Source organism: Cryptomeria japonica, chromosome 7 (genome assembly GCF_030272615.1).
Source record: "Cryptomeria japonica chromosome 7, Sugi_1.0, whole genome shotgun sequence".
NCBI lineage: Eukaryota > Viridiplantae > Streptophyta > Pinopsida > Cupressales > Cupressaceae > Cryptomeria > Cryptomeria japonica.
Window position 1 is genome coordinate 616,623,691 of NC_081411.1, and position 20,754 is coordinate 616,644,444.

Below are 20,754 nucleotides of genomic sequence, written 5' to 3' on the forward strand. Positions count from 1 at the left end.
AGGTCAACACATAAATAGTCCTATCAAATATTACCATGAATCATCCTTTACTAAGTCAAATAGAATTCTCTCTCTAAATACCACTAGGAATAAAAGTGTTTTCCTTAATAATTAGGTTGATGCCTAGTTGACTAGTTCACATTTCCATTCCCTTATTGATAACACTTGGTTCGCTTCCCATTCTTCCCATTTGAATGGGTCTAGCAACCTCCCCATCATTCTATTCATCCCTTATTAAAGGGAGTCAAAACTAACACTGGGCATATTAATATTTAGCACTTACCATATGATAGTTCTGACACTTCCTGTTAAGTACAGATACTAAGCTAACAAGATGAGAGGGGGGGGGGGGGGGGGGTGAATCATACAAACTTAATCTTCCATAAAAATAACAGATTCAACCTCGGTAACATATACTACAACAATATAACCAAAACTGCTAAACATGCAAACTCATAAGCATAAAACATCATAACACCAGATTTAACGTGGAAACCCAAATAGGGACAAACCATTGTGGGATTTAGACCCACTAAGAAATATACTCTTCTAGAGTATGCTCGATTAAAAGCAAATCCTATTAAAGATTACAAACACAAATAAGATTGTTAAGTCCACTCGGTTAAGAGATTTTCTGTCACTTTACAAAATAACAGTAATAAAAATCTATCTGCAACTTCACATCTAAAATGCTAAAGCAAATTCTTATTTGCTCAATACAATTTAGTCATAGGACCTATCTTGTCCATTTGCTAAGCTCTATACTCTGTTGTTCAAACAGGTCTTCAAGCTTCAGTGCTCGGTAATCACTATGTAGCATCCCTGTGCATACACTTGCCCGCATACATTGTTTATCAACAGTTCCTTATTTATAAACAATTTGCCAACCGCTTAATCTCCTTGATCACATTTCCCATGATCAACCATAGCCATCAGATCTTCAAACTTGACCAGGTTCAATGTATCCTTCGATCTGAAAATGTTTTACCCCACCTTGGAACTTGCATACAATTCTTGGAACTTGTGCTAGGGTATTGCGGTTCAATCTGAGCTGTAGATCTTCCTGCCGACTTTCCTTTGCCATAGATTCTTTAACAAACTTCATGCATGACATACCAATCATTTAATCAGTTCCAGCTCATCAGCTTCCTTCATTAAATAATGCTTTTATTCATTCAAAGCATTTTGTTACTACTCGGTTGCAACTCGGTAAATACTAAACTTCACTCGGTAGACATATCGCCTTCATTAACCAACAACGATAACCTTAGGGTTTACCGACTAGGTTCCTTAGGGTTTACCGACTAGGTTCTTTGCTCGGTAACATAGTATAGTATTAACCTTACAATCAATAACATATGTAGGATATCAAAATAATCTAAACATCATGATCTCATCATTGTCTAACTCGGTAATAGTTGCCCATTGAATAACTTGTTCCTCCCCTTATTCATCACATTCTTTTTGTGTCTTTTACCAACATCTTTATACTCACCAAATCATACTTCTTAAGATATGGCAACATCATACTGAATTAGAAAATCAATTTCTTGACATCAATGACAAAATAATAATATTAAGATAGTAAACATCCTTAATTAGTTATATCCATAATCATCAACAACCTTCTCAATATCCTTATTGAAATGCCAACAATCTCCCTTTGTCTATTATAATGCCAACAATCTCCCCCTTTGGCATTGATGGCAAAACCAATTGATTTGACCTAATTGATTCGGATTGCTGTGAGATTTTGAAATGCTCTCCCCCTGTCATCAGTCTTCTCCCCCATACATTAGTCTTCTCCCCTTTTCTTTAGTCTTCTCCCCCTTTGACAACAATGCCAAAAAGTAAAGAACAAAAACATAATTTCTTCCTATATGAAGGGATTTCCTGTTGTTATGTGTCAATTTAGTCTCAGTCAGAGCATTTTGTCTACAATTCCTGTTCCCTGTTATTGTTTCCTGCACACCTTTAGAAAACCTCCTAAAGTGTGTAAATCAGCATCAACTCCTAAAAGATATTCTGTAGAGTCATCAAAATGATGCTTTCACCGAACTCGGTCAGTGAATAGAAGATAGGAGTAGGACCCCTAACTTAATTCTGAGATACTCAAAAGTGTCCCTTGGCAGTGGCTTGGTGAAGATATCTGCTATTTGTTCCTTTGTGCTAACATACTCCAACACCACTTTCTTCTCTTGAACTTCTTCTCTTGAACTTCTTCTCTAAGATAATGATATTTGATAGAGATGTGCTTTGTCTTAGAGTGCATAACATGATTCTTTGAAATGTTAATGGCACTAGTATTGTCACATAATATAGTTACCGGCTCAGTAACTTGCTCATTTATACCTTCCAACAGTTGTTTGATCCATGCTATATTGGTACAATTCAATGTTGCAGCAACATATTTAGCTTCTGTTGTTGACTGTGAAACACATCCTTGTTTCTTGCTAAGCCAACTCACTAGTCTTTCTCCTAAAAAGAAAGCTCCTCCACTTGTGCTTTTTCTGTCATTAATGTTGTCTGCCCAATCAAAATCAGTATAAACTTTTAAATCAAAAACATTTTCTTTCTAATATACTAAGCCATAATCCTCAGTGCCTTTCAAGTATCTGAAAATTCTCTTGATTGTTGTCATGTGTGTTTCCTTGGGATCTACAGAGAATCTTGCAACTATACCTACTGCATGTGCTATATCTGGTCTGCTGTGAACAACATATTGCAGCTTTCCAATCATGGATCGATAAAGTGTCCCATCAATAGATGCAGATTCATCATTCTTTGATAGTTTAGAGTTGGTAGTCATAGGAGTACTTACTGGTTTTGAATCCTCCATTCCAAATTTCTTCAAGATTTCCTTTATATACTTGGATTGAGTAATGAAAATCTCATTTTTCATTTGCAGTATTTGTAAGCTATAAAATACTTTATCTCACCAATTAATGACATCTCAAATTCTTTGCTCATTTCATTTCCAAAATTCTTGCATAAAGAGTCATTTCCACAAAATATAATATCATCAACAAATATGGTTGAGATCAGTATTCCATTTTCATCATTCTTCATGTACATATTGTTGTTTTCACTTGTTCTTATAAAACCAATCTTGATTAAATAAGAGTGCAATCTTTCATACCATGCTCTAGGTGCTTGTTTCAAACCATATAATGCTTTGTTCAATTTACATACCTGATCTTTATTCTTGTCTTCAACAAATCCTTCAGGTTGTTCAATAAAAACTTCTTCTTCTAATATACCATTCAGAAATGCAGATTTGACATCCATTTGATATACCTTGAAATTATTGTAAGTAGCATATGCCAACAATGTTCTTACTCCTTCAAGTCTTGCCATAGGTGCAAAAATCTCACCATAATCAATTCCCTCTTCTTGAGCATAACCTTTGTAAACTAGTCTTGCTTTATTTCGAATGACCTCACCTTTTTCATTCAGCTTGTTTCTAAAAATCCACTTTGTACCGATTACATTTTTGTCCTTCGGTCTTGGGACCACTGTCCATGTGTCATTCTTCTTGATTTGATCAATCTCTTCTGTCATAGCATTTATCCAATCTTCACTGTTAAATGCCTCTCTCACTATCCTCGGTTCAAATTTAGATATCAGACATGTGTTCTGTCTCAGTTTGTTCCTTGTCATTACTGGATCATTCTTATCTCCTATAATCTGACTTGATGCATGATGTCTTCTAACATACTTGGCTAATACAGGCTCAATAGGCTCTGTATGATCTTCTTCATCACTCGATAACTGGATAATCTCTTCATTTTCTTCAACGGCCTTCTCGGTTGAACATAGACAAATTCATCATAATCTTCTAGTTCTTTGGAATTTCCTTCACCATTTCTTTCTGCAAATTCATCAATTTTCACATTTGCACTTTAGATGATTTGATCAGACATTTAAATGCTTTGCTTCTAGAAGAATAACCTAGAAATGTTCCTTCTTCACTTTTTTGATCAAACTTTCCATTTCTATCATCTTTGTGTACATAGCATCTACTTCCAAAGATTTTGAAATAACTTACATTAGGTTTCTTGTCATACCAGATCTCATATGGTGTCTTCAAAGTTCCTTTTTTCAGTTGTACTCAGTTTAGGGTGTAAACTGCTGTGCTTATTGCTTCTCTCCAAAATGTTTGTGGCACTCTCTTTTCAATCATCAGGGTTCTGGCACAATTCACAATAGATCTGTTTCTTCTCTCAGCTATCCCATTTTGCTGTGGAGTTCTCGATGCAGAGACTTGTCTTTTTATACCATGATCGTTGCAGAATAAGTTAAACTCATCAGAAGTGAACTCACCTCCTCTATCAAATCTAAGACATTTTAGTTGTCTTCTTGTTTCATTTTCAACTCTTGCCTTGTACCATTTAAACATTTGAAAAGCCTATGATTTTTCTTTTAAAAACATAACTGACATCATCCTTGAATAATCATACACAAATAATATGAAATATTTATCACCATAATAACTTTGAACTTTCATAGGACCACAAAGATCAATGTGCACAAGATCTAAAATTCCCTTAGAAGTGTAGGACTTACTTGTAAAGCTTGATCTTGTCATCTTACCCATCTGGCATCCTCGACACATAGGATTCTCAAGTTTTTCAAGACTCTGTAGATCTTAGTCGGTGCTTCTTGCTTATTTTGATTAGATTATCAAAATTTATATGACAAAACCTTTTATGCCATAACCAGGTATCATATATCTTTGCATATAGACACTTATTCTGAGTTGAGTCAAGGTGAAATGTGTTACCTTTTTTTTGTGTCCGAGTAGTAGCTAACTTTCCATGCTTGTCATGAACTTTGACAATTCCTTTCTGAAATTCTATTCGGTAACCTGTGTTGTTTAGTTGTGCTACACTCAACAAATTGTATTTCAAACCTTCAACCCAATAAACATCATTGCATTTTGCATTGTCAATAAGTGTTATAGATCCTTTACCTTTTACCGGACATGGTGCATCATTACCAAATCTTACATAACCTCCATCATAATCTTCTAATATAACAAACTTGTGTTTATCACCTGTCATATGATGTACACATCCACTATCTATGATCCAAGAATCATTAGTATTTATGTGAGATATTAGGGCTTTTTCTTCATACCTTTCTTCATCTGATCCATCTTTGATAGCCACATAAACTACTTCCTCTATATCAGTTTCATCTGATTTATCATCATTGAATTCCTCATCAGCTATTAAGCATGACTTTCTATCTCTTCTTCTGAAGTCTTGGTGTCCTCTGTAATGATTATCTTTCTGTCTGTCATCTCGATAATCTCTCTTTTCAGTAGATTCTTTGTCAGGATAGTTAGAAGCCATATGTCCTATCTTATCACAATTGAAACATTTCAAAGGTAGTTTTCCTTTATACTTACCTTTGCCTCTCAGTAACCTTCTGGCTAATAGTGCTTCAAACTCTTCTTGCTTTTTGATTTCCTCATGCAGTTTATGTGCTTTTTCCATGTTCTTGCGAAATCTCTCACTTGCTCCACTGTGATCCCCTTCAGTGTACTTACTCATTCTATCATTGTAATCATCATATTCACCAATATGAAAAGAACTAAATGCAGACTCAACTTTATTTACCGATGACCCGCTGTTATCAAAGTTACTTAACTCAAATGCATGTAGCTTACCAATAGTAGCATCTAAAGAAAATGGCATATTGGGTACAGACCTCAATTCATTGATTGCAGAGACTCGGATTGCATAAGCTGGTAGAAGGGTTCTTAACAACTTACTTGTTATATCCTTTTCTTCAATAGTTTCACCTGCTCCTTTGATTTGATTGACAATCTCCTTTAGTCTTGTACTGTACTGGGTTATGTTCTCACCTTCATTCATCCTCATAGATTCAAGTTGCCCTCTTAGACTATCCACTTTTGCTCTTTGAACATGTTCATCACCACCATACACAGATATGAGCTTGTCCCACATTGCCTTTGCATCATTGCAGCCTTCTAGATCATTAAACTCTGAGTCGGTGAATGCAAATGTTATTTCAATCATTGCTTGGATATGTTCTTGCTTTGCCTTTATCTCTTCCATTGTCAATGGATAGGTGCTCGGTGTAATGAAATCATTCTCCAGATAATATACAACATATTCTCCAACTCCTGATAGGTGCAGCTTCATCCTTTTCTGCCATGTAGAGAAATTTAAATTGTTCAGCTTCGATGCATCCCTCTTGTACATCTTCGGATCTTTGCCTCAAGTACCTTTAAACTTTTTCTTTCAGATTTCAAAGCTCTGATACCAACTGATAGTTCTGATACTTACTGTTAAGTATAGATGCCAAGATAACAAGATGAGAGGGGGGGGTGAATCATACAAACTTAATCTTCCATAAAAGCAATAGATTCAACCTCGGTAACATATACTACAACAATATAACCAAAGCTGCTAAACATGCAAACTCATAAGCATAAAACATCATAACACTCATAACACCAGATTTAACATGGAAACCCAAATAGGGAAAAACCACTGTGGGATTTCGGACCCACTAAGAAATATACTCTTCTAGAGTATACTTGGTTAAAAGCAAATCCTGTTAAATATTACAAACACATTGCTAGATGTGACCCGGTTAAGGGATTTCCCTCAGATCTATTAGGATCTTCACCTTGTTAGAAGTGACCTTGTTAAAGGATTTCAAACACTCAATCAGAATGTCATCTTGTTAGAGGGTTTTACAAATAAGATTGTTAAGTCCACTCGGTTAAGATATTTTCTGTCACTTTACAAAATAACAGTAATAAAAATCTATCTGCAACTTCACATCTAAAATGCTAAAGCAGATTCTTATTTGCTCAATACAATTTAGTCATAGGACTTATCTTGTCCATCTGCTGGGCTCTATACTCTATTATTCAAACAGGTCTTCAAGCTTCAGTGCTTGATAATCACTATGTAGCATCCCTGTGCATACACTTGCCCGCATACATTGTTTATCAACAGTTCCTTATTTATAAACAATTTGCCAACCACTTAATCTCCTTGATCACATTTCCCATGATCAACCATAGCCATCAGATCTTCAAACCTGACCAGGTTCAATGTATCCTTCGATCTGAAAATGTTTTACCCCGCCTTGGAACTTGCATACAATTCTTGAAACTTGTGCTAGGGTATTGCGGTTCAATTTGAGCTGTAGATCTTCCTGCCGACTTTCCTTTGCCATATATTCTTTAACAAACTTCATGCATGGCATACCAATCATTTAATCAGTTCCAGCTCATCAGCTTCCTTCATTAAATAATGCTTTTATTCATTCAATGCATTCTTTTACTACTCGATTGCAACTTGGTAAATACTAAACTTCACTCGGTAGACATACCGCCTTCATTAACCAACAGCGATAACCTTAGGGTTTACCAACTAGGTTCCTTAGGGTTTACTGACTAGGTTCTTTGCTCAATAACATAGTATAGTATTAACCTTACAATCAATAACATATGTAGGATATCAAAATAATCTAAACATCATGATCTCATCATTTTCTAACTCGGTAATAGTTGCCCATTGAATAGCTTGTTCCTCCCCTTATTCATCACATTCTTTTTGTGTCTTTTATCGACATCTTTATACTCACCAAATCATACTTCTTAAGATATGGCAACATCATACTGAATTAGAAAATCAATTTCTTTACATCAATGACAAAATAATAATATTAAGACAGTAAACATCCTTAATCAGTTATATCCATAATCATCAACAACCTTCTCAATATCCTTATTGAAATGCCAACAATCTCCCTTTGTCTGTTATAATGCCAACACCATATATAGCTTGCGCCACCTAAACATAGTGACCTGCACATGGCATACTCTACTCCTATGTACTTACAAAGGTGACAGGTTTACACAAACACATTGACTAAGTATGCCTTATTATTAGGTATAGCTTCTATATTACCATGCCATGTTAATAGGGTGCACTGCCAACACATGGCTCGATACCACCTTTGAACGGAGGGTGAGCTAGCACTTAGCGCTAAGCGCTTCCCATAACCCTTTGGTCAATGCTTCCACCTATCACACGGTCATGCTAGTACTTATTGTACCCACTAATATGTGTGATGGTTAAGGGGCTTTTGACTTGGTCGACATGTATTAAATAAAAGGTAGCCTGATACTCTTGAAAAATATAAATAATTATTAGGATTACCATTATCTGGTATGCTATCATATGCAACCTGATTCGTATGTATGTATGTATGTATTCATATACATATATATATATATATATATATATGTATATATATATATATATATGTATATATATATATATATATATATACATATACATATGTATATATATATACATATATGTATATGTATATGTATATGTATATATATATGTATATGTATATATATATATATACATATACATATATGTATATATGTATATATATGTATATATGTATATATGTATATACATATATACATATATATGTATATATGTATATATGTATATACATATATACATATATATGTATATATGTATATATGTATATATAAATATTTATATATATATGTGTGTGTGTGTGTGTATGTATATATGTATATATACATATATATATACATATATACATATATATATATATGTGTGTGTGTGTGTGTGTGTGTGTGTGTGTGTGTGTGTGTGTGTGTGTGTACACACACACACACACCTATATATATGCTCATTGATTAATATATAGATAGATAGATATGAAAGCAAAAAGATAAAAATCTATCATACAGATTCAATACCAAATTCCAAACCAGGACACTCAAACCAAAACATTACGAAACATCGTAAATCATCACCAATTAGACAAAAAAACAACTTACCACCACCCAATTAATCTAACTCAACTCAAGTGACTAGCTAGGTTGTGAGTGTGTGATAGCTCAACAAGGCACACATATAAGATTACTGAACCAAATCTCTCTCCTGAGTGATACTCTTCCTCCCGTCTGGATGTAATGCCCACCAAAATACCCTAAAGAAATAAAGCTAACTAACATGCCAATAGATATATTTTTTTTAAAAACCATCATCTAATACAACACATATATCCATTTACTCATAAGCATCTAACATCCATTAACATGATATACACATATCTATCATAAACACAAAAGCATTAAAGCATAATCATGTATAATCTCATAACACAAGCGGAAATAAACACAACTCAATATCTAACTATCTTCCCTAGGGTATCTCAACGTCATTACTTACAACATCACCATACACCATATCATCAGGATCACTACTACAATCCAATGCAATCTAAAACAATTATCATCTACTTTTTCCATACATAATCATATGATCATTTTCTAATCCACCTATCATGAATACAAATCACTAATGCTACAAATACTATTAGCCCTTCTAAGGTTCATTTTAAAACACCCATCCAAATGTTCCTAACCCCAATTACTTAATCATCATCTAACATCACTACCCTTTTCCCTTATGATCTATCACATTACTAACCAATATCTTTTAATACAACAAACATCCATAAGATACTAAGTGCACATCAATAGGACCAAACACTTTATTTCCATAAACCAAGCAATATCCAAGATACAACATGATACATCTATATGTCCTAATACAAGAGTCATTTCCATGTTCTAATATATCAACTATCATTACATATTCATTATTAATTTTACAACAAGGAGCATAGCTCTCAAATATAGATACAATGGTCTCATGAAATCTTCAAATACATATGCCATAAGAATCATGTACATCCATTTGCTACGATATCCATCCATAAGCTGAGAAGATGAGAATCCACATCCATGCATAAAAGCATCCAATGAAGAACATCCCAATGGAAGAAGGCATAAAACCACCCAACCATGTGGAACCAATAAGGAACCACCCCCCATGGTAAGAGATGACACAAGGCTCCAACTAACACTCTAGACCTAGGCTGACACCTAACATCCAAATAGAACTCAACAACTCAAGAACCAGAACCAAGAATCAACCAAATGCAATAAGCCAAATCACATCACAAGGCTAATCATAAACATAGAAACTCCCAGAGGTGTACCAACGATCAAGGCATAAGGACCAAGTATGCATGTAGGAAAAGAGTGTCATCACATGTTATCCTCACAAAAAGGGGCAAAGCCACACCCTGATAGACATGTGGAGCCATCTCAACCTATGAGAGAATCAAGGGAGTTAGGATTACCATCTCCATGGTCTTCTGAATCTCATCCCGAGTCTCCACTCAAGGGCCATGAGGTTGGGCACCAAAAAAAATTATTATCTCATTAGGTGAGTCCTAATTACCTATCCCACTAATTAATTATTATGGTTATCAGTTAATTACAACAAGAAAACCCCCAACGTGTTCCTAGTGGTCTAGACTTCAAGCATCCTTACAAGGAACCTCTTGATAGTCTATTCTCTCTTGACCCCGACCATCACGTGGAAGCCCACTCTCCCTAGTCATGATCCAAGGTAACATAAATCACAATAACAACAAGGAGGCTCCTATGATATAAATCCACCAAAACATTAATCATGCACATATACAACTCTAGAACATAACAAGAATCATAGAAACAACATATAAATCAAGAACCCCATGAAACAAAACACACATATGAACAAGGCATGGTATAAATCCTCTTGCACAAACAAATTACAATCTCCTCTACAACAAGGCATTGGTCCTTTCGTTGGAGCAATACATATAATCTCCACAACAAGGAACACTCATCTTGCTAAAGCAAATATAACATAAACCTAAACAACAAGGTATATATCTCTCTTGCAGGAGCTAAATACATAACAAATAACCAGAATATACCAATACACAGATATGGGAGCCTCAAGATTATCACCAAAAGCCACTTGTACAAAGAAAAATTCAAAACTTTGAACACAAAAAATCCAAAACTATCAAAATACCATAATTTGGCAGTTTAGCACAAAAGAAGCATACTGTAGCACATCCAAGGCATTCTATAGCGCATCTAAGGCATTATATAGTGCATCCAAGAAAAAGTCTAAAAATAGGAAATAGAGCATAACGATGCATATAACACATATAGTGGTGCATATAGCGCCCAAAATAGCGCATAGGACACAACTTTTAGTGCATAGGACTCATTCTGCAAGGCATACAACTCATTTTGTAGCATATACAAGACAAAGACTAAAAATGGATTCAAAAAGTCTTCCAACAACTCAGGAAGGGACACAATATCATTATAACTCAAGGAAACTATCAATATCAAATACAAATTGAAGTATAAGATACTGTCCACGAACACAAACATGGCTTTCAAAAACATATAGAAAACCACACTCGAAAATAATAGAAAACCCAAGACTCTCTAAAAAACTGATACAAAATATAAGACAACCATCTCCCTCATTCACAAACCACAATCAGAATAACAACAACAATAGACTCATCACGACATACATAGAGAAAGCACAATGTCGTTCACAACAGGAATGCAATTAATTAAATAAAACCTGAGTAAATACATTTCCCTGAACTATATAATATAAATTGTGTCCTTATTCTATTTTACTAGTAATTCTCCCAAATCTCCCAAAAACAACATTTTATGCAAACACAAAGCAAACAAGATTTTCCCGAATGAAAATGCACATAGGTTATCATGAATCCAACCTAGAGCTAGAAGTTATGACAAAGTGAAAATCAAAGAAGAGCAATTCCAAACCAAAATCTAGAAAACTTCAACAATCCAACCAAGCTCCAAATCGAAACCAAAATCTCTAGCAACATTCAAAATTATCAAAGATGACAACCCCGACAATGCACAGGGAAAACCAATAAATTAAATTTGCATTCAAAACTATAGAAAAGTTCCAACCAATCAGAATATTCAGAAAAACTATATTCTATACCTACCATGCATAAATACGAAGTAAACAATATAAAATAGTATTATTTACTTACCCCCACAAAATAACTAATAGAGTAATAGGGTAGGTAAGAAATATATTATATTTATTACCCAAATAGTAAAAAAAGAATAATAAATAAAAAACATTAAAATAAAATAAACCTTATGGATAAATAAATAAATGTACTCCAAATAAAATATAAAATCACAACTTTATAAATAAACATTAAATAATATATCAAAGGCCCAATAAAATAAAATAACCAAGGGCAATATAAATAAATTAATAAATAAATAATAAACCATTAGATCAAAGCTCATAAAGCTATAATTAAATATTAAATCTCAATAATAATCATCGATAATTTAATTAAATATCCAACTATATAATAATTTGATTTTAACATTGATAAACTATATTAATCAAATATTAATTAAATAAATGATCAAATACTCACAATACCACAAGATGACCACAACTCAAGATATTAATACAACGACTCACGCTAAGACACATAAACTAACAAGGATGGCAACTTAAGCCTAGAGTGTAAAGAGGGAACTCATGCCATCTCCAACAACTTACCATTGGGATAAAGACATGCTTAGATCCGTGAGACTAAGTGGAATCGATGTATCGTACCTGCAATCCTGCATACACCAATAACCACAATACAACATATATAATAGTATATCATAAATGATCAGACAAGTGAAAGAGAATTACAACGTCATATCATGCTCATGATGAGTGGTATGATATCGTCTCTTATCACACACACAATCATAATACAATCAGGACCATCATGGTATCACTCAACCAATCATAATCATGGAATAGGATTAGCATAGTCAATATGTCATCATAGTTTCATAAGCAATATAACCATGCATGAATAATGAACATAATAAAGTTCATCAAATGTGAGTCTATCTGTCATAATAATCCAAGATATATCATCATCCATAGGAGTCATCATATAACATATTTCAATATATAGAATGTCTATCGTCATCCATAATATCTAATCATATAGATAAAGTCATAAGTAATCATCAAAACATCTAAACAAGTCTTTCAATGCATAGCTCAAAAGTTAAGTCATGGAGGGACACTGCATCCTCCCCCCCTTGCCTAGGCTTTCTCCTAGAAGCTTGAGAAGAAATAGGGGCAAAGATCTCTCATCCAAGCTACATCCTTCCAAGTCGCTGAAGAATCATCACTTGGTTCCCATTGGACCCTTACCTTCTCTATGTCCCAACCCCTGAGGGTCAGCCCCCGATGCTAAAGAATGCACACAGTCTCCAAAGAAAGTTTCCTATCCTCTACCTACAATGCATTCCAATCTAAAACATGTGATACATCAGGATAACATGGCCTCAAAACAAATACATGAAACACATCATGGATGCAGGACAAGCTAGGCGGAAAGGTAAGGCGATAAGCCACATGACCAATCCTCTCCAAAATCCCAAATGGTCCAACAAAATGAGGTGCCAACTTAGAGCCATTTCTATAATGGATAGGAATCTTTCATGGACAAACCCTCAAAAATACCTTGTCACCCACTGAAAACTACCTGTCTACATGATGAGCATCCACATACTTATTTTGCTTGTCATCCACCTCTATCAAATGCTCTTTAATAAATGTCACCTAGTTCTCCATATCCTACAACATCTCTAAACCAAGAAGCACTTGGTCCTCCAAATGATCCCAAGTTAAAGGCGTAGGACATGGTTGCCCATACAATTTGTGAAAAGGAGACATACCAATCGAAGTGTGGTAAGCATTATTGTATGCAAATTCCACCAAATAGAGGTAATCCTCCCAACGAGACTGCTAATCCATCACATACATCTGCTACATATCCTCCAAAACCTGATTAACCCTCTCAATCTGACCATCTATCTCGGGATGATACGTTGAGATGAAGTTCAACTGAGCTCCTAAATCATGCTGAAGATAGGTCCATAATGTTAAAGTGAACATTGGATCACGATCTGATATGATGCAATGAAGAATACCATGCATTCTCACTATATCCTCCATGAAAATCCAAGCTACTATTGTTGTTGTGTAGGAAGATCTGATGGGAGATAAGTGTGCCACCTTGGTCAACCTATCAATGGTGACCATGATAGCATAATGATGATGATAAGACATAGGCAAACCAACAATTAAATCCATAGATATGATGTCCTATTTCCAATCTAGAATCAGGTTCAACTGCAACAAACCTACTAGATGTTGATGCTCTACCTTCACTCGCTAACACTCCAAGCAACAAGACACAAAATCTACTATATCTCTCCTCATGTTGGCCCAATGATACAACTATCGCAAAACTGTGTGAATCTTCTTGGCACCTGGATATGCCGAGTAAGGTGCACGATGAGCCTCTGACAAGATCAAAGCTCGAAGTTCGTCTGAAGGTGGAACATAGATACGTCCCAAATGTCAAAGAAGGCCATCTAACCCCAATGAATAGCCTACATACCTCCCCTCAAGAGCTCTACCTAAAACAACCTCTACACTAACCTCTTGGTACCAAGCATCTGAAGGAAGGGCACTAAGAATCTGACTCATCAAATTCACACTAAGAGTCAATGCTGAAACCTCATGCCTCCTACATCTCAAAGAATCTGCTACCACATTCTCCTTACCTGGGATATACTTCACCTCAAAATCATACACAAAGAAGCTCCATCTAACACCGCTACCTAGCATTCAGGTTTGGCTGCATGAAGATATATTGCAAAATACGATGATCACTATGTAACTCAAACTGATGCCCAAAGAAGGAAATGCCTCCATCTCACCAAAGCATGCACAAATGTCGCTAACTCTAAATCATCAGTATTGATTAGGTTCAAAGAACTTACGTTGCTCGTACTACTCCACTGTCATATTCTATTGCCTCAAATCATGAAACTCATCAGCCTTTCTCTACCTCCAATGATCTGAGAAGAAATAGACACAAAACCGTTCAAGAAACAACTCTCATGAAACTGTCGCAATATCCAAATGTAGCTTCTTCTCCTCCATACACCACCATCTCAAAGAAAAATCATGAAGATGCATAATTGCACACCTACCCTTGGTGTTACTGCTATAGAAGTGCATAGAAAAACACCTATCCATATCCAAAATCCAAGGCTCTGCCTCCATGCCACTGCTGGAACCATCAAAAGTGGGAGGACGAGCTCTAAGAAGATCTCTCATGTGACTAGCTACATTTGCATCCTGATCAATATCATCTCTCCTCCAAGGCGAATGTGGCCACTCTCTCTCATGATGACCAGAATGACAAGACTCCTTCTACTGATTTTCCTCCTACCTCAGTCCCAAATGACCAAGAATCTCTTGAAGCATGTTAACCAATTGTGAAACTGCATCACCCTGGGCTCCTTCTTCTTGTTGGTCATGTTGCTGCTCCTCATGGCGTGAATCTTCAGAAACCTTGAGATGAGGATTCTGTCGAGTACCCATACAACCACCATGAAAATGACCTCTACCTCTAGTATGCATCTTGTCTAACCAAGACGCAAATAAACTATGAGCTAAAGTCTAGGGAAACCAAAGAAAGAAAACAACTAGCAAGGATAACCACATGGCTAACACAAGATAAGTGCTAATATGCAAATGGGATCATATGTAACCAGAGTACCCAGTGTATGAATATGGGCTTTGATACCAATGTAATGCCCACCAAAATACCCTAGATAAATAAAGCTAACTAACATGCCAATAGAGATTTTAAAAAAAAAAATCATCATCTAATACAACACATATCCATGTACTCATAAGCATCTAACATACATTAAAATGATATACACATATCCATCATAAACACAAAAGCATACAAGCATAATCATATGTAATCTCATAACACAAGCGAAAATAAACACAACTCAATATATAGCTATCTTCCCTAGGGTATCTCAACATCATTACTTACAACATCACCATACAACATATCATCATGATCACTACTATAATCCAATGCAATATAACAAAATTATTATCTACTTTTTACATACATAGTCATATGATCATTTTCTAATCCACCTATCATGAATACAAATCACTAATGCTACAAATACCATTAGCCCTTTCAAGGTTCATTTTAAAACACCCATCTAAATGTTCCTAACCCCAACTACTTAATAATCATGTAACATCATTACTCTTTTCCCTTATGATCTATCACATTACTAACCAATCTCTTTTAATACAACAAACATCCATAAGATACTAAGTGCACATCAATAGAACCAAACACTTTATTTCCATAAACCAATCAATATCCAAGATACTGTTACAAGTGCGGTTGTCATTGCACCAAAAGATCGACTTGTTAATGCCTGATACAACCACTAGACTTGTATAATCCACAAGAGGCAGTTAAGCCATGCCACAAACCTGAGCGTTGCACTGCACAACACAAGGAGACCAAGGGAACACACCTTGCAAAAATCCCCCCCAGCACAAGCGAGGGGTTTGAACCTGTGACCAAGCTCTGATACCACTTGTTGGCAATAAAAATGAAGGAAAACTGAGAGGGGGGGGGATGAATCAGTTTTCACCAAATTATACAATTTAAGCACAAACTCAAATCTGATCAACTGCAGCAAGAATAAAGATAAGCACAATAACAAGAACACACATAACACCAAGATTTTTGACGTGGAAAACCCGGTTAACGAAAAAACCACAGTGGGAACCTACCCACAATAAGATGATACTCTGCAGTAGTATGTGTAAATATTAGAATGGGGAATGCACATGCATTCAGGCACACTGCCTAGAGCTCACTGCTCAAAATATAATGACCTGGAAGGCTACAACCCTCAAGGAAGGTTCACTACCTTACAATAACATTTAGAGTACAATCTGGCTAAGATGAACTGAAAGAAAAGTATCTCCAAATGCCTGATGACAATTCCTGTTAAGCACAATTGTCTTCCCTGCAACACTCTCTACTCAATACTCCACATTGAAAGATGAATTCGCTTATTCTCATGAAATATTCAAATACATATGCCATAATAATCATGTACATCCATCTGCTACAATATCCATCCATAAGTTGAAAAGATGAGAATCCACATGCATGCATAAAAACATCCAATGAAGAACATCCCAATGGAATAAGGCATCAAACCACCTGACCATGTGGAACCTGTAAGTAAGTTAAGTAGCGGAACAACTTCCTACACCTACCTTGAGAGGAGGGTAATGCAAAAACTTTTACAGATCATCACAATAGTTACAGAAAATAGAAATAGACATAATAACATTCAAACCATAACACAATGATTTATGTGGGGAAAACCCTTTTGGGAGAAAAACCCCACACTCCAAAAGCCTCCCAATATATTATTCAACAATAAAAAATAGATTACAATATACTTGCAAAGCAAGATCTTCGTAGGAGTACCATTAATCAGAGATTCAGAGGTAACTCAATAGCCATAAGACTCTTAGACACAACCTAAACCACCCAATAAAGTTTAGTTGACCTTATCTCCAATCTAGATGCCCTATGACATCTTAAAACACACATCAAAATGTGTCCCTCCCTTTTACAACTCATTTATGTGTCCAATACAAATTATATTTCCTATTTTAGGAGTACAAACTTTCGAAGGCCATAACTTGCGGACCGTGTGTCTGATTGACGAACTATTTGAAGCGGCGAAAATCTCGTAAAGTGTTCTATCACCTCGTAAACTGCTACACTATTTATACCTAATTTTTAAGAATTTTTGGAGGGTCTAAATTCCCCAAAATTAAGTTTAAACCTTTAATCACACCCCTCCAAAATGAAAACTAATATCTTCAAAACTAGTTGTGATCTTGTAATGAAACTTTACTAGCATGCTTATCTAACCAACCGGAAGCTTCTATTAGAATTTCGCAATATTTCGTGCTTAAATGAAAAATTACTATAAATAGTAACCTAATGTAAATGCAAGGTTGAGACACCATTTTCCCAACATTCTCCCACTTGTCGAATAACTTGCAAGAGAAAAGGGAGTATGAACACAATGAATCAATTGCTAGGGGCCATGAGGTCCATAGAATCCAAACACTATCTAAACTTCTATGTGCTCACAACCTTAGTTAAATAATTTGCAACATTCATCAAAATTTCTACCTTAACCAGTATCACCCTGCCATCTTCAACCATATCTTTGACAAAATGATACTGATCATCAATGTGCTTGGTTTGGGCATGAAATGTCCATGTTCTTAGTTAAGAAAATCTCACTTTGACTATCGCAATATATTGTCACTACTCCTTGTTTTATTCCAATAATATACTGTTAATATTCTTCTTCTCAGAATTAGTTAAATTTAATTTAATTAATCCTGTCGCTTTAGTCCAATGATTGATTTATTAAATAAATTGATTATCCCCTATTCTTTTAAAGTTATTAAAATTAATTAATTCTTCCAAAATCCCCTTTTAGTTAATTAATGATAATTAATTAACTTAGTCATGTGATTCCTACAAATCACTTCCTCTAAGTCTTCATTAACCTAATTAATTCTTCTGGAATCCCTCATAATCATGCTTAACATTATTCTTCAATTTTAAATTCCTCCACTCATTCTCTCTCCTCTTGTCAAATCCTCCTACAAATCCCACTTGTCTTCTAATCTCTCATTATCCCACCTAATTATCTCCCTTAATCATTTTCTAGTGGCTAATCCCTATGATTAGCCACCAAGTCAACCAATAGCCATAAATGGCTAAGTCCAATTGTCCCCTCCTCAGCTTCCAACCTTAAATGCACCTAATTGGATCCTTTCAAGAAATTCAAAATCTCACAATCTCACATGCCTCTCACCTTCCCAAGGAATTTTAAATTCCTTTTCTCATTTCCTTTTCCCATGCACTCTATTATTTGAGAATTTTTAATTCTCTTGTTCATCCCCCAAGGAATTTTTAATTCCTTCTTCTCTTCCCAATATACTTGGTATATCTTCCTCATGTACATTGTGGAGTGTGGAGACAGGAAATGCCTTTATGGAAAATCTCTTGGTCTCCACACCTTGTCATTTTTGGCAATTGACTCTCATCCGATGATTTATGATGCTTGATTTATGGTTTAGGGTTGTCGTTGATGGCAACTCTTCTTGGAGATTAGATCTGGTGGTCATGATTCCTCTTATCTGGAAGAAAGAGTTAACTGGTAGGCAATTAACTGATAAATCAGGATTATTCCAGTGCAGTTTTGGTCTGCTAAGATTTTCGGTGATTTTAGTGACTAAGTTCGAGGTGAAAATGATGAGGCCGACATTGGTAAAGCATTTTGGAAAATTATTTTGGTCTAGTGATATGTTTTGTTAATATTGAAGCCGACTTGAAGCTACACGTTACACTTTTGATAGCCGACTTGGACAAGATTACTTTTGATATGATCGGATATATAAGACTAAATGGGCGATTGGTTTTCAGTATGTTACTATTGTGGTGATCTATTTTGGTGAGATTGTGCACAGTTTCACATGCACATTTGGTTCACAGATAATCCGGTAGCTGACTGAGACAGAAATAGAGTATTTGTAGAGTGACTATAGTTAGAGACTTAGTGCTTAACCGAAACTCATTCATGCATTGTTAGATGCTACTTCAGAGTTCATTTCATTATATTACATTATTTTAATCAAATTGTTAGTTAGTGAGACTTCCCTAAGGGTTGTAGCCTTCCAGGTTATTGTAACTGAGCAGTGAGCTCTAGGTAGTGAGCCTAAATGCCTGTGCATTCCCTATTTGCAATATTGTTTTGCTATTGGCCATAGTGGAATAATATTGTGGGTTCAAATCCCATCATGGTTTTTCCCATTTGGGTTTCCACGTAAAAAATATGAGTGTTGTGATCTTGTGGTTGTTTGTAATTTGTTTCTGTATTTTAGTTTTAAGTGTATGCTTCCAGTAGGTAAATAATAAGTTTGTGAATTTGATTTCTGATAGATCACTGATTCACCCCCCCTCTCAGTGATCCCTAATTCTAACAATTGGTATCGGAGCCTAGTTCCTCTGAACAATCTTAACCGTTTGAGGAAGATCCGAGAGATTGATTCAATGGATTCTGGTTTTTAGAGACAACCTAGTGTGGCACTTGAGGATCTTGATGCAACTAGAAATGAGATCTATACTTTGAAGAAGAAACCGAATGCTACTGATGATTTCATTAATGACCTGAAAGATCCAACAAACGTCTCTAGGGAAAAGAGGAAGGAATTGATGGACAAGTTGAAGGAGAAAGAAGATTGGATCATGGAATACCAGGATAAAGCTAATGAAGTTAACAAGCTTGAGAGAGAGAATGTTTCTTTGAAGATTGAGACGCAATCCATTGTGATGAGGCTAACTAAGGAAATTGAGGACCGAAAGAAGAATGAAGAGAATCTGGCACAATCATTGAAGGAAAGAGTTGATGAATGCTTCAGGCTTACCTATGAGAATGACCAGTTGAAGCTTGAGTTGACACAATCAAGGAATAATGGTCAAGAAATTGAAAGATAGATTGCTACCTTGAGGGATGAAATTGCTACTACCAATGAATACAAAGAAAAATTCAAATCTATCTCAACAAGGCTTGATGAGATGCTGGAAAGTAAGAGACATGGAAAAGACATGCGAGGTCTAGAATTTGGGAAAGGTGAATCCTCAAGATCTGGACAAGGTAATGCAAAATCTGATAAGAAGAAGAGCAAGAATCTTTCGGTAAGACAACCTAATTCCCATAAGTTCAATGGTAGATGATTTACTTGCAATAATTTTGGTCAT